The 15750-nt window shown below is 40.3% G+C and overlaps 1 protein-coding gene across 1 annotated transcript in view; it reads right to left on the bottom strand.

Moving 5' to 3' along the window:
• The window catches only part of LOC111229597 (contactin-1a-like), a 64084-nt gene that overhangs the window by 33203 nt on the left and 15131 nt on the right, over positions 1 to 15750 (bottom strand). The window lies entirely within an intron of this gene.

Genomic DNA, 15750 nt, shown 5'->3' with positions numbered 1-15750 from the left:
CATAATCAAGTGGGGAACTTTACAGAAATATGTCTTCCCCTATCAGCTGGGGCAGATCCATCGATGTGGGGGAGGAGGAACCAAGGGAAAAGAGGGTAGGGTGGAGGAGGGGATGATGGAGGGGTCAGAGTGGCAGTAGGCTTCAAAAACAAGATGTTGCTCCGACAACCCCACCCCCCCTACCACCACCATTACCCCTTACACACAAACACAATCAACAGAACCACCACAATCGGTCATTAACAACAGATTTGATGTAATCCTGTGAAGGGAACCCAAGATGGGGTTAACACTGGATTGGTCTTAATCAGTTAGAGAAGGAAAAATGAGCACTTCTTAGACATCGTGCCAGCTACAGCAGCATCCATGTCACGTCTGAATTCCAGGAGGATGCAAACATTTCTATCATGTAGTAAAGACTGGCAGAGCTGTTAAGAGCTGAAACGATCAGTCCGCTAATTGATTAGTTGATCGACTGAAAATGTATCTTCATCTGTCTTGATAATCAATGTACTGCTTCAGTTATTTACTGAGTAAAAATGCCAAACATTATCTGATTCCAGTTCCTGTGAGGATTTTCTGCTTTTCTGTTTTATATTATTGTAAAGTGAATATCTTTATATTCTGGACTGCTGAATAAAACAAGCAACTTGAACACCCTGAGCACTGGAAAAGCCATTTTAACTATTTTCCCACATTACATAGACATAACAATTGACTAATCAAGATGCCTCACAGTTGTATGCCTCCACAAACAAATCAAGTTGAAGGCAATATAGTCACAATCTCCCCTTCCTGGTTTACAGCATTTAATAATGGCCACAAGTGTTTGTTTTTTTTAACATTATGACCTCAGTGAAGTAAAATGTCATCACTTCATCATTTTATCCTATTAGACAACTGTGTTAAATAGTATCATAATCAGTGTATGACTTATTGAATTGTGGCTAAAAAAGGTCACCATGATCTTGACCTTTGACCTCTGACCACCAAATTCTAATCAGTTCATCCCTGAGTCCAAGTGGATGTTTGTGCCAGATGTAATGAAATTCCCTCTGGGTGTTCCTGAGGTATCATGTTCACAAGAATATGAGATCACCGTGACCTTGACCTTTGACGTTGACCCCCAAAATCTAATTTGTGCAGAGTCCAAGTGAACGTTTGGCGGTCTTCAGATGTCACATTCAAGCGGCCAAAAATGTGATTGTGAGGAGAGAGTGACCTTGACCTTTAACCCAAGTCCAAGTGAAAATTTTTTACCAAATTTGGAGAAAAGAAAGGTGTTAGTGAGATATGGCATTCATGGGATGGGAATGGAGCAAGTGGATGGGGAACCCAAAAACATAATGCCTCCGGCCACGGCTGTCACTGGTGCAGAGGCATAAAGAAAAAAAATCGATAATGAAATAGAATAATCAATAATGGAAATAAATGTTAGCAGCAGCCCGCGTGTTGTTGGTTTCTCATTCTATGTGAAATATTTTATCAACTGAAGTTAACAGTTTGACTGGACAATATATTCATTTTTAATCATTTACTGCTGATTGTTTTTATCGATCTGTGGGATTTTAAAAGTATTATTATGAAATATTATGAACTGCTTTGTTTTCTGAATTAAATGAAAAAAAACAAGTAGCATATTTAATTTCTCCCACAATGATTTCTGTAGTAGTAAAATGCCACCTCATTTTCAACACCTGAATATCATATTGTGATATACTGTTTATTAAACAAATAGTTCAACATCTTGGGAAAGATGCTTATTCACTTTTTTCCAACGAGTTAGATGAGAAGATTGATACCACTCTCATAACTATATGGTAAATATATTGGCAGATTTTGTTACCTTTGGAGAGAGCCTGGCTAGCTGTTTCTTCCTGTTTCCAGTCTTTGTTCTACTGCTGTTGGCTAGAGCTTCATATTTAGCAGACAGTGTATTTCCCAAAATGTCAAACACTTCCTTAAAGACCAAGACATGAGAGATGATGGCTACTCATCCTAAAAACACACATTTTTTGATATAGCAAATAAGATTTAGTGACACCACATAATGCTGATGCCAGAAAAACAAGCAAGAGCGGGAGAGGAATATTGATCCAGATTAAATTAAGATGAAACAGTGAGACATTGGGTCTGACATCATCCGTAAGAGGCAGCAGTGACTTAGTCTGGTTTAAGGGGCATTACTGCTCAATCTCTTTAGCGTTATTTATCCTGAGCCTACTGAGAGTTGCTGTCCTTCTGATTCACATTCATGAAACTATAGACAAACATGCCTCACAGCTACCCAGCAAAAACCACTTCCACTGGCGGGGGAGTTTGATCACCTAATTTTCCCAACAGGAATTCAGAGAGTAAGCACATTTGAAGCCAGTTTACCAGACACATTTCTCTCTCTTTCATGCTGCCAAAGTCTATTTTTAGAAGTTGATATCTGCCTCAGTGTCACATATACTTTCTCTAGTTTTATAACATGTTTCTTTATAACAGATTCTGCTCAGTGGAAAAAGCCAAAGTGTATGAGGTTTGCTATCAAATGCTCACTTCAGAAATGTAGTTTGACATGATTTTCTCTTAAACGGAAAGCAGGAAATAGAAGCAGCACAAACCTCCTCACATCTGCTGAGATCAGACAGCTGATATCACTACATATTGTATTTTTACATAAATCAGGATGACACACAAGCTGTGATCCATTTCATTTTTATGCTGAATCAGTGTTATTTTACCACAAAGCAGTAGTGATGCTCTAAGTCAAACTTATGAATTATTTATGACAAAATCATTGATTTGGATTCCAAAATGAGCCATGGACAGCCAGTGTGTCTCTTGAACCTCAGCTCTGAAACAGGCACTCCTCCTGTTCTGTATCTGTGTGGAAAATGAGACCGTAGTTGGCTACGGATAAACAGGTTTATATCTCCCAGAAGAACCACAGAAGGATTCAATTAAATAAAAAGATACAGACATAGGCTATCCAAGCTTTTTACACAGCAGATAAAGCAGTAACCCCAAGACATGCACAACACCTGCAGAAAAAGATGCTCCCTGCACGCTTTGGGCTGCACAGGCCCCCCTGTCGCTAAGCAGGAACTGGTTCGTCACTTGATGGAAAAAAATAACTTTCTCAGAGTGTAGCAGCGTGATTTCTTCTGCAGTTTCAGTCTCACAGTTTATTTTCCACTTTTTCCTTTTAGAAGGAAGCCCCTGCAAGAAATAAGACTTTTTGGCAAATGTCAGTATAACTGCATCATCATTTGAATTCAAGTCTGCATTAATATTTCAGGTTATTACTTGTTGTGTGCAACCTAGCGCACGGATTGCTTTCAACTGTAGTTATTTTTGTCCTTCCCTGGCAAAAACACCTCAGTACCTCCTGAACCCAGACGGCAGACAGACTCGGTATGAAGTACTATTCATGATGTAATCCAGCTGCAGAAGATCCAGTCATGGCTCGTTCACTGTGTCAATCTGTCTCCCTCCCCCTCTCTCCCTCCCACCTTCTCTCTCTCTCTGTCTGTTTCTCTGTCTCTCTTCCAATAGACGCCACCATGCTAATGTAAGCTATTTATCCCAACCCCTGCAGTCAACACAATGCCCCCCAGGGCCACACAGACTCAGCAACCTCAGCTGACCTGAATATCAATGACACCAGTCATTCAACCCATGAAAACTGGAGCTGGACCGCTGTATGAATTATCCTCCACTCATCATGTCTATAAACTAATGCAGAAGTGCAACATCAAACAAATGATTAAAAAATGATTCTAACTTTCGTCTTTGATGTCACAGTTTGTTCACAAGGAAGCTATCATCGGATGCTCCTCCTGAACTGTGATTGACAACCCAAGAACTGAGATGACAGCTGATAATTTTTCTATCATGAGTAAGTATACCCTTACGCTTCTGCAGTGATGATTTAAGTGTGCTTTAACCATTTCTGTAATAGCCTATCACCTGCAAACACACCGTGGAGATGGGCTTCTTAATTCATCTGCCCCTCACCTCACCTACAGGATGTGGCCGTTGTTAAGTGTTACATGGTAATCTCAAGCATGGCACACATATAGAGATCATACAAAGAAAAAAAAAAACATCTCTGTGCAACATTCGTGTAAATAACAAAATCAAATAAATAGGATTTGGCAGGAATGAGTAAGCATGATATAAAATGATCTTTCATCTTTGGTATATTAAAGACGATTAACCAAGTCTCATGCTATCAAAGATGCTTCTCTCTATGAATAAGAGAGGAGTGTCCTCTTCTGCACTTGGATGTTACCATTGTTCGTAACATAAAACACTAAAGACATAAAATAGTTTTGTATAGTTTCTTATGTAAAGGTACAGTAATTCTTCATAACACAGAAATTCATTGACCTTTCTCAGCAACAACCACGACACATTCTATGGCAGCATGATACTGCTCAACACGGGTCCATATCTGGAATGGTATATGTGCTTCCAAGTATGGAAAGTATGTCACATTGTGTTTGATAAATTGTGCCATATAGGCAAAGGTCAGAGGAGACTCTGACACTCCATAAAGAAAGAGCATTCAGCTTAATTACTTCATGCTATATCTGTCCAATAAAGATATTGGCTGAGAGGTTTCTATAGCTGAGCACTGATGTGCTTTTGAGGCTACATATCTTGGTCTCCATTCACTGATGGCCATACACTCCACTGTAAATAACTGTAATTACTATGTGACAGAGTGCTGCGTACAGCTGATGGCAGAGCTATACAGATAAGAGAGAGGAGTTCATATATAGCAATTAGTGCATCCTGAAGGATAGTGAGTAAAACAATCAGAACCTTCAGACTGCACAAAGGAAAGCCTTTTGGGGAAAGTGTGAATAAAGTGCATTTATTCCGCAATGGCTACCTACAATACATGGCAAACAATGGAAAGATTAATCTATTATTCATCCCCTTATTGGATTAGGGGGTGTGAATCCAACATTAGGCCACAGATTAACAAAGGGAATGTTTAAACATAGTCATAAAATAAGCCATAAATATCCTGCTTAACTGCATTATGATCAAGAAGAAGGGGGCGGTTACCTATTAAACCATCACCACACAAACCCATAAGACACAAAGGAAAACAATCAGGGCATGGATTGTGTGTGGTGTGACTCTGCTTAGTGCTTACCTTGCTGTGGAGAGCTATCATGCCAACGGCTATGTGACAAGATGAGCTACTTAGCAGCCCGTGTCCCCATCCCCTCCAACATGCACACCCTGCCAAGTGTCCTAAATACTCCTCTCCATTGTCTGCCTCAGCAACGAGCAATGCTGCTGGATGGAAGCAGTCTCTCCAAGGTGGAAAGGAGGAGAGAGGGACGATGGGAAAAGAAAAGGCTAATTCCCCGAACAGGACAGGGAGCCATGCAAATGGGACGCCACTGAAGAAGCCTCCCTGCAGTGAGAGCGCTCCACAGAGGGGTCTTCTCTCGTCACTGTGGCCAAGCTGGGGTTTAATCTTTTAAGCCCCCCTGTCCCACTCACACACACTCACACACACACACACACACACACACACACATACGCACACGCACACACGCAGGAACACATGCAGGAACACACCAGCACAAAAAATACAAATTGAAAACACATATACAGACACACACAAGTTCACCCCCTCTCTCCCCTACACCCTAACTTCACCACCACCCTCTATCCCCCCGACTTCACTCTCATCATTAGCCTGGCAGTGGGCCAGACATGTCATCAGCACTGTCATAATCATCCCCACTACTGTCACATTGAAAGGTATTTTGCCCCAGAAAAGAAGCTCATTGCTGAGAAGCAGAAAACGCCCAAAAAACACACGCTTTGCAAAAATATTACGATTATTAACGAAGCGATGATAAGACATGAAGGATTGTTGCTGTGATATGGATTGTTCACTGAAATGATATAATTCTGCCAGTGCTAAGCACATTCTGCAGTTCACTTCCCTACATCTTTTGCATCTCCTATTCTATTTATCTTAGACAGCCAGTAATAGTTGAGCTCTTCTTTGAAGTTCATCCATCTCCTGTCCTTGAACAGAAGTAGGATTAAGTCTACTTTTTTTTTTATTATTAACAAATGTGCACACTGAATTTCTCAAAGCTTCCAGTTGTTAAAGGCATCATCTGGCACACATTACCACCATAAAGTTGGATAATGTGCTGTACTGTCACTTTAAATGCAGGAACTAACGCTTAATAGCAACTAACTCAAAGTTAATGATGTTTTCGAAAGTAGCTGTATTTAAGTATGCAAAAAGGATATTAGGCTTGTATTGTAAGTTATGTTCAGTTTAGAAACACAAAATAATTGTTTTTCAATCTATAACTCAAAGCCTTTTATTATTATATTTGTGAAAATATCAGTAATCTAGTAAAAAAGCAGACAGATTGTGACTATTTATCAGCCCATATGAGCTTATCGCCCAATGCCAAAAAAAAGTTTGAGGTAGTTTTGAAAAAGTATCTCAATTACATTGTTTGTCCACCAAAGAGCAATGTCCCACTCAGTACATAGAGTATATTCATCTCAATTCTCAAAAATATTTACTGTAGCTAATTTGAATATCTGCAAATATATTCTTATCATTGTCATTTAAATCAACCTTTAAAAAAATCCAGTATGGTTGGCAATAATTGCAACTAAATGTTTTGCTACTGACACCGTAAGTGTCTGAGTTTATTTTCAGACTTAAGGGTCATAACTACCACTTTCTGAAGAGGAAAGAAAATTGAGAGCTAAAGAATAGCTAAGTAATGTGACTTTTACTCAAGAGCCAGTAGACAAGACTCTGAACCCGAACCTCTCCAGTGGAGCTGCTCATGGTCAAAACAGCAAAAGGAATATATCTTATATTAGGCTTAACTGTCTGCTCTGTTCTGGGAACAGGAGGCAGCTACCATTAAACAAATTCTCACATAGTGCCTCTGGGTTCCATTAACTGAGAAAATGCTGAGCAAGTGTTGCAGCGATTTGGTAGAAGGGACACTACATCAGATTTAGGAGAGACGGAGCCTTGTAAGGCCCACACAACAAATGTGTCTGAGTTTCAGGAAGCTTTAGGTCTGTATTACCACATATAGTAGCCTTTGGTACTGCCTGGACCCCACCCAGCCAGATCTGACAACATGATAAATGGTCATCAGGCTAAAAAGAAACAAAAAGGCTCTGTGCCAGGACTACACAACCCTGGGCAATAAATTGATTAAAATTATTGGATTTCATGGTGTTTAATCATGCAGAGGTCATATACCCTACTACCATATATCTTAGTGGGTAATTTATGTCCAGCTACTGCTTTAAGGAAAGGAAAGGCATCTTAATTGATCTTGATTCACTCCTAAGGCCTTAAATTGTGTCAGGGATGACACGGACAGGACTGAAGAAGTAGAAAATACAGCAAAAACAAGACCCACTAGTCTTATCTAAAGCTGTAGGTATCATTAACTTTGTCGGTCATTCAACTTAGTGATTACAGAAAATACAAGGTTACAATAAAAGGAGAGCAAGCGGTGAGAGCAGTGTGGTTGAGTGTGATTGCATTCGTACTGAAATGTACTCAGTGAAATCTGGAATTTACAAACGTCTTCACTTAACCTTCAAATCATTGAAGCTAATGGATCAGGTCAAGAGAGAGACCGATGATGCTTGAGACCAAATCCAGTCTAATGGCTTCCATTTAGATCAAACAGATGGAACAATAACAAGCCAGGAGAATTGTGCAAAGAAGCAAGACGTACCATTTCTTCCTTTTAGCCGACAGTCGGCTGCTATTCATAAACCATGAGCTCGCTTGCTAATCAAAACCACCGCAAATCTCTCAGAAGCATACAGCATGTGGAGCAGGGCACGGAGAGCAGCGGCAGAGCAGAAGGCTTGTGCTTGGCTGGATTCACTGCTCCGGCTGTTTTTCTTCCAATGTGATTTACCCAATACTTCTGACTCAGCACAATCCCACCACAGACAGGAATAAAAGGAGGATCGTTTCCCTCCTTCTTCTGTCTATGTTACCGGAGCTACAGGACATTGAGATGGGTGAATAAGACTTTGTGCTGTTTCACAACATCACTCTGACCAAGACAGACAAAAACAGCATGAACATTTACAGTTGATGGTGTTTGTTTCAGTGAGATAAAGTAGTTGGATATCTACCAGATGGAAAGGGTTTGCTTTATCACTGGAAAGTCTGCAACTAAGAGCTTTCAGAACATCAGTTTCATTACAGAAGGGAAGGACTGATTTGATTTTCTGACACTAAATAAATAATCAAATAACAAGAACTCTCCTCTAACAATAGCACATTTTGTAAAAGTGCACAGAAAGCATAAACATGAAATTTCTGATATCGCATTTGATGCGCATGAGGAGTTTTCCATTGCCACCTTGGCTTTTGTTCAATATATTAAACTGGCTCTAATTTGTAATCATAAGCAGTGAAATTAAAAACCATCCACCATTCACCAATTATCTATTTAAAGGATCTGTCTGTAAATTATGATCAGCAGCTGATTGATCATGCATCTAATTGTGCAAATTAGTAAACCACCAAACTCTACCTACTTTTTTGCTCCAACTGGTTAAAACAAACATTTAACATTAATTGCAAATACAGTTTAAACTAGTTTCTGTAATAACACGTGCTACAAACTATTTGACACTGATAGAAGGCATGTGAGCCACATTTGACAAGTCTTTTAGCTGTCTGAAATCTGCTTTGCCCTGGTTTCTGCTCCTTATGATTTTATTTGATGTGGTGTTGCATGTCAGCAATATAATGAGGAGACTGGATGCATGAAAGGAAGAACAGCAATACATATTCAATGGCACTGTTTATAGCTCTTATGAAAGGTTCCTGTCCTCAAACAGACTTTCTGCAGAGAATTGGGGGTCTACAAGCTATCTTTTCATTGCCTTCATACATCAATTGTTCTTTCCTTCTAACTTTCAGTTGTTGACCATGTTTAACTGGTTTTATTCCCACAAACACCCTTTTGTGCTTCTTTGTCTCTGAACTGGTATTTATGGGTTTTATTGATGGATCCAAGGCCTTTACCAGAATTGATCAAGAAAAAAAATTCAGAAATTTTTTTGCTAGTTGTGTCCCAAAGTTTATATATAGAAAACTAGTATGGGGAAATGTTATGTCTGCCCCAGTTTATGTAAATAATGGTGTATGCCAAGGTGGAATTCTGTGTCCTGTTTTGTTCAATGTGTATATGGATATGACTTATCGAAACAACTGAATGGGTGTAACACAGACTGGCTTGTTGGAAACTTTGTTATCAATCATCCTATGTATGCTGATGACCTGGTTGTTTTTAATCCATACAGTGCTGGACTGTAGCAATAACTGAGGGTGTGCTTTCAGTACTGCAAAGATTATGGCATTGAATGTAATGCCATTATAGAGATATTTATGGACAGATATTCATGGACAGTCATATAAACTCTATGCTCAGGCCAATATGTTGCTTTGGAAGTTTAGTATGTGTTCTGTCACTCTTAAATATTCATTATTTAGATCTTTTTGCACGCCTACTCTATGTATACATCTTATCTTAGCTTGGTCTAACTACGGGAACAGTCGTATGGAGTGGTATATTATGGGTTACAATGATCCGATGGGGTTGCTGCTTCAGGTTCCCAGATGGCATAGTGCCAGTCAATTATTTGTGTTCTCTAGTGTTCCTACATGTGAGGCACTTCTAAGACATCTGATGTACAATTTCATGCGTCGCTTGAATGAGTCAGAGAACAACATCACAGATGGTTTTAAGCAGCCAGTACTCATCCAGGCTCAGAAAACACTGGAGAGATAGCCTACATATCAGCTATTTTTTTTTAAATTGAATCATGAGTCTGATATAAACTTTGCATTGAATTGAACTGAATGTGTAGGCGGTGTCTGTCCTGCTCAATATGCAGTGAACTGTCATTTACTATAGGTTAAGACACAGGTCAGTGAATCAGAATTTATTCACGTGCCACACATGAATAAATTAACTTGCATGACGCTAACGGGGCTTTACTGCTGCCATTTATGGTTGATTGATAAAAGGACAGGCACAACAAGTTTCTCAAAGACTTGAATTTAAGCCAAAGTAAATTGCCCCTGATTGCCCAGATCTGATCCTTTCTCCAAAGTCTTTTATTGCTGCTCAGTGAGTCAGTCAAAGAGAATAGAAGCAGGACGAGCCACCCAACTTGTGACAGAGGAGAGGAACCCAATTGGACCAAAATTCCAAAAAGAGCTTTTGTGTGCATGTTAATATGAGAAGTGCTGGGAGATTTGAGAGAATGAGGGTACCTTGAAAGGCAGTCAGCTCTCGTTGCAAGTGTTTTGTTTTTTTTAAAGTGTGTCAGCTGGTGAATGAGGGAGGGAGTATGGAGCAATTGGATTAATTAATGGGAGAGAAAAAAAACACACACATACTAATTTATTTTTACCAGCTGTGATCCATGTGTGACAACATCTACTTAAGCTCCTGAAAACATGTTTTCTATAACATGAAAAAGTCTTGACAAAATAAGAAAAAAAACTAAAGTTTGGGGGGAAATCCTTATTTATTACTTCTTAAAAGTTTAACAGTGAAAAAATCTGCTTCATCAGGACTGTGTGTGTGTTTTGATCAGATCTGGTTAACAGTGGCCTAGGGACATCAGCAAACAAACTTAATTTGATTCAAATAGCACTGTTAGTGGTGCACAGTATTAATTGCCAATATGTTTTCCACTTCAAACCAGAGAGAAGAGCAGAGAGAAAAACACAAATACAAAAATCAAATATCTCATCTGAAACAACCACAGCTGTTCAGACCTTGGCAGAACATTTTGTTTTACAACGTAGAATCCCATTCCTCAAACTAAAGAGGCTGATGGAGAGAATGGGTTTTCAGGGCCTCTATCTAATGGACCCCCACATTTAGGGAATTCAAGTTATTTCACCTTAGTTTATCATTGGATTCTCTTCTTTGGTGCTTTTTCCAAAGTAAGTTGGTCAATATTCAGTTCGCTTAATTGGTTGAAAATAATCCATCCATCACCTTAATGTACTGATGAAAAAAACATTTTGCACATGCAGAGTTGGCTTTCACATGACAGCACAGAGAGAGAGAGAGAGAGAGAGAGCCTGAATGGGTGAGGAGAAACATGTCACGCTGCTGTTGATTGTACAAGCACACTGACATAAAATTATGCATAGAAAGTCATTATATAAAGGTCATAGTGACTCACATCATATGGTGCTATTGTTGTGAAGCAGCTTCTGAGCTGGAAAAACGATCACCACAAGCTACATTTCCAGCGCTGTTCACATACTTAAGGTCTACAAACACAACATACATGGATGAACAATGCATATATAGGGCACAACACTATCACAGCATATGTGATGATGAAGCTGGACTATTTGCCCTAATAGGCTGGGTGTATAGGACACATGCCTCAGAGTTGAGGCTCGATATGAATAAATCATACTATACATGTGACAGTATTACACAAAAAAGAATGAAAATAAGCAATGATTATTTAATGTACGCCGGCCTAGGCGGTTCAAACATGCACAAGCAACGCTTCAAGCAAGAAAAGTTTAAACATGGAATGAAAAACAATTGCGTGACACACAGATACACACATACAAAGAGGAGGAGATACAGCAAGAGACACAGATACTGTATCCCCACCACTTCTTTTTCCTTTTTACAAATTAAAAGAGACATGTACAGTAACCCCACACACACACACACACACACACACACACACACACACAATGCTTCAGTACATTCATCCTTTCAGTGTGCAGCACTGCAGTGTTGAGGTAGGATGCTTGATTCTGAGAGGCAGATAATGAGCTATTCCCTCTGCGGAGGACAGAATCCCAGAGCCAGCAGAGTTGAGCTGTGCTGGAAAACACACAAACACGCGCACACACACACACACACACACACACACACACACACACACACACACACACACACACACACACACACACACACGTGCTTACAATAACCCAAGAGAAGCAAGTAAACTTCCTAACTCTCCGCTCTGCTCTAGCACCTCTGCACAGCACAAACACACAAACCAAACAGTGAGCCCACTCCACCCACCTCTGTTCCCAAACACACACCCTGAGGTGCACACAGACGCACCCCTGGAACGCCTGCAGCTTAGGTCCCGTTAGCGTTGAGTTGGCAGCAGTACGGCCAGCTGTATATCTCCCTCCAACAGTACGCCCCAGGACAAACTGCTAGTCTGCTAGTGCTGGTTAGCAACCACTGTCATGGCATCCTGCCCCCTTCTGTCACAGACACTCAGTGGCACAGAAGCCCCCTCCATCACAAACACACATAAACATTTAGCTGTCAAATCATAGGGCTCCCCAGCTGTGACCTCACATCACAGTGGAGTAGGAAAGAGAGCATAGGAGGGAGGGAGGGAGAGAGAGAGAGAGAGACAGAGAGAGAGAGAGAGAGAGAGAGAAAGAGAGAGAGAGAGAGAGAGAGAGGAGGGGGCTGGGGTTGCATATGTGGGAGAGGGAGAGTATGGCCAGAAAGCATGGCAGCCACAGTAGGGAGGAAGAAATTGCTACAGCAGGGGGGGATAAGTAAGAAGACTACAGTACCAGGGAAAAGATGCTGCTGTAAGAAGAAGAAGAAGAAGAAGAAGAAGAAGAAGAAGAAGAAGAAGAAGAAGAAGAAGAAGAAGAAGAAGAAGAAGAAGAAGAAGAAGAAGAAGAAGAAGAAGAAGAAGAAGAAGAAGAAGAAGAAGAAGAAGAAGAAATGATGCATATAAGGCTACTTGCAAGTTGCATGAGAACAAACTGTGGGAGGGAGAGAAGAAGACAATTTAATTTTAATAAGCAGCTGGAAATCAACATTACAACCACAATAGGGGAATAACAGGAACCAGCTGAGTTACAGCTGAGAAACAAAAAAAACAAGACATGTTGCAAGTCTCACTGCCCTGCTGCAATCTTCACCTTCAGTTCTTCTTCCTCTTCCACTCAACCATCTTCTGAATCAGCTCTTCCACCCATCCCTTGCTTCCCCTTCTTCTCATCCCTCCTTCCTGTCTTTCCACCTTCTTACTTCTCCTCCTCCCCTGTCTTCCTTTCTTTCTTTCTCTTCCTTTTCATCTGTCCTTACACTCCTACTCATCCATAATGGATAGTTTGGAGATATCCGCTTCCTGTAGTGGGCCCTATGCCCCTGGAGCCAATCAGACTGTATTGATTCTTGAACCAGAGGAGTCATCAAAGCATAGATAATAAGGTTGGGAGTCACACTGAATTCTCTGCATCCATCCCACCCCCCTTTAGGAAGTCAGTCCATCTTCTCCTGTCCTCCACTGTCTGTCCTGTCAAACATAGCATGTCTACGAATTCAATTAGCCAATGGATTAATCAATTTAGAATCAGGAATTATCCAATCTGGAGGTGTATTTACAAGCATCTATGTGTGAAATAACAGAGGCTAAGAGCAAGACTGAGAATGAGACAGAGATAGAGTATATTCCCTGTTGTGTCAGAGAGGATACAGAGTCTCCATTAAATGTGTGCATGCATGTGTGAAGGGTTTCATGTGTGATATTTTCATCCAGAAGACAGTGGTGTGCATTACACAACAAGTACAGTGAAAACACACAACTGTTTCAGTTCAAAGAACTCACCAAGGTACCACATAAATCCTGTCTTCCTCTTGGCTGTCTGTGAGAGAGCCACAGTCTGACGCATGTCGTGTCACTGGGCGCTACATTAAGCCTCATTAGACTAGATATCTGCCCTATGCTCTGGCTAGCCTGCCCCTCCTTTGACCCAGGCCTTCACATATAGGTCAACATTGGCATTCAAGTGACTGATATATGTCGCATACACAATGCTGCTCTTTTTGGGGCTGGAGAAACAGTCACTTATGCCCTACAGCTCTAGCTCATAACAATGTCCAACACAATAGGGATAAACCAGAAATCTGAAGTGAAATCTGTTGTTCACTTAAAGCAGCACCTTCTATGGAGTTTCGGTAGGAGCCTTTAGAAGTAGGGTCAATGAGTTTTTCTCAGTGATTCAAGAGGTAATGCATCTTGAGAAGCATGGGAGGGCGTCATTAAATAGGGCAATTTTCATGCTCGCTGAACAAAACACATACAATGTAAAGTGGGCAGCTAAATGCAAAGAGACAAGAGGAAATATGTCAAGAGAACAACTCTACAGGCCGGTATGATGAACCTTGAATTTGATGTCAAGGCAACAGCAAGAAATAAAACAACAATCTCTTTTAATACTACGTCTCTCCAATAGTGTGAGTAGGGGTAAGCTACGTATATGGACGCAAACTCCTATCATGGAAACTATATTCTCATATCATCAGAGATATATTCCGCAGAGAGAAACCATTTGTAGCTATAATCACCACATAGGAATTAACACAGATCAGGTCATTAGCAAACTATAATACTGCTGTGTTTTAAAACAAATACCTCAGTATATATGTATCAACAGTCCAAATCACAAACATATGAAATCCAGCAAAAACTCACAACTAAGAACCTGAAACACGTACACTTGAGGCATTATTGCTTAAAAATGACAAACTATGATCAGAGTAGTTGCTGATTAAAACTCTGTCGACTGGCTAATTGATTGGTGTAGCAACTGATTTGTCAACCAATGACATCAACTGATCTGGTCTGGTCAACTTGTTCATTTTATTGCTTGAGAACAATCAGATAACCCAGAGTAATTATGTCATTTAAATGAAACGCTTCTGTTAAAGCTATAAGGACTACTACTATTTACATTTCCTCTGCCGCTGAGTGAGGTTTCTTGCCGGGAATGGGTGGTGGTTGTGATAATGGATAGGGTTAGGGTTAGCTAGAGCAAGAGCTTCAGCCAATCGTTGTGTTTACAAGACAAGAGGTTACAATACACCCTCTGGGCAGCACTACTTCTTCATCCTCTCATGTTGGACTGAGGGCAGACTGGACGCCACAGTGACTCACTATCGCAAAGTAGTATTACAAGAAGGGACAGCTCGGGGCTAGCTGATTAGCATGCTAACTTTATTAAAAGAAAAGAAGTGATAAGATGTGTTCGGATTGTCCACTCACTCACTCACTCACTCATTCACTCACTCTATAGTATTTGCTACAGAGAACTTGGGGATAAGTGCAGAGAGCAGTTGATACATTTTGGATACAATGTTAAATTGCTACATAATTATGCGCCAGATATTCAGAAGTATTAGCCAAACTTGATTAAAATATATGTTATTTAAAAACATGCAATTTTTACGCATCTTTCATGTATTTGGTATATTTTCATTTGTGTCTGCAGAGCAATCTTTACTCTGTTTTTGTCAGTCCTTACTGTTCAAATATGGTCCCAACAGTCACTTTAATAATAATTTTTGAAATCCTGCTGCTCAGGTAGAGGAGGAAATGAGCAGCTGATGTCAGAGACGTCAGAGGAGCACCATGCACTCTCAACTGGTAATAAAATCACATCATCTAGAACTAACCTTAGAGCCTAACCTGTTAGCGAGATGACGTCTTCTTTTGCGACAGGCCGCAATACACGGTGGTCTCGATCGATATAGCGTACATATGGATGCATTTTAATACATGTACAGCTTCTCTACACTACATTTTGGTGTGCGTTGCAACAATTTTGAAATGCACTATATAGTGGATAAAACTTACAGTTGAAATTTCGAACAGCACTACAAAATGGCTGAT

The sequence above is a fragment of the Seriola dumerili genome, unplaced genomic scaffold (genome assembly GCF_002260705.1).
Source record: "Seriola dumerili isolate Sdu_G_001 unplaced genomic scaffold, Sdu_1.0 BDQW01000242.1, whole genome shotgun sequence".
NCBI classification, from domain to species: domain Eukaryota; kingdom Metazoa; phylum Chordata; class Actinopteri; order Carangiformes; family Carangidae; genus Seriola; species Seriola dumerili.
Note: the sequence above shows the minus strand (reverse complement) of the source record. Positions and strands in the feature narration are given on the sequence as shown.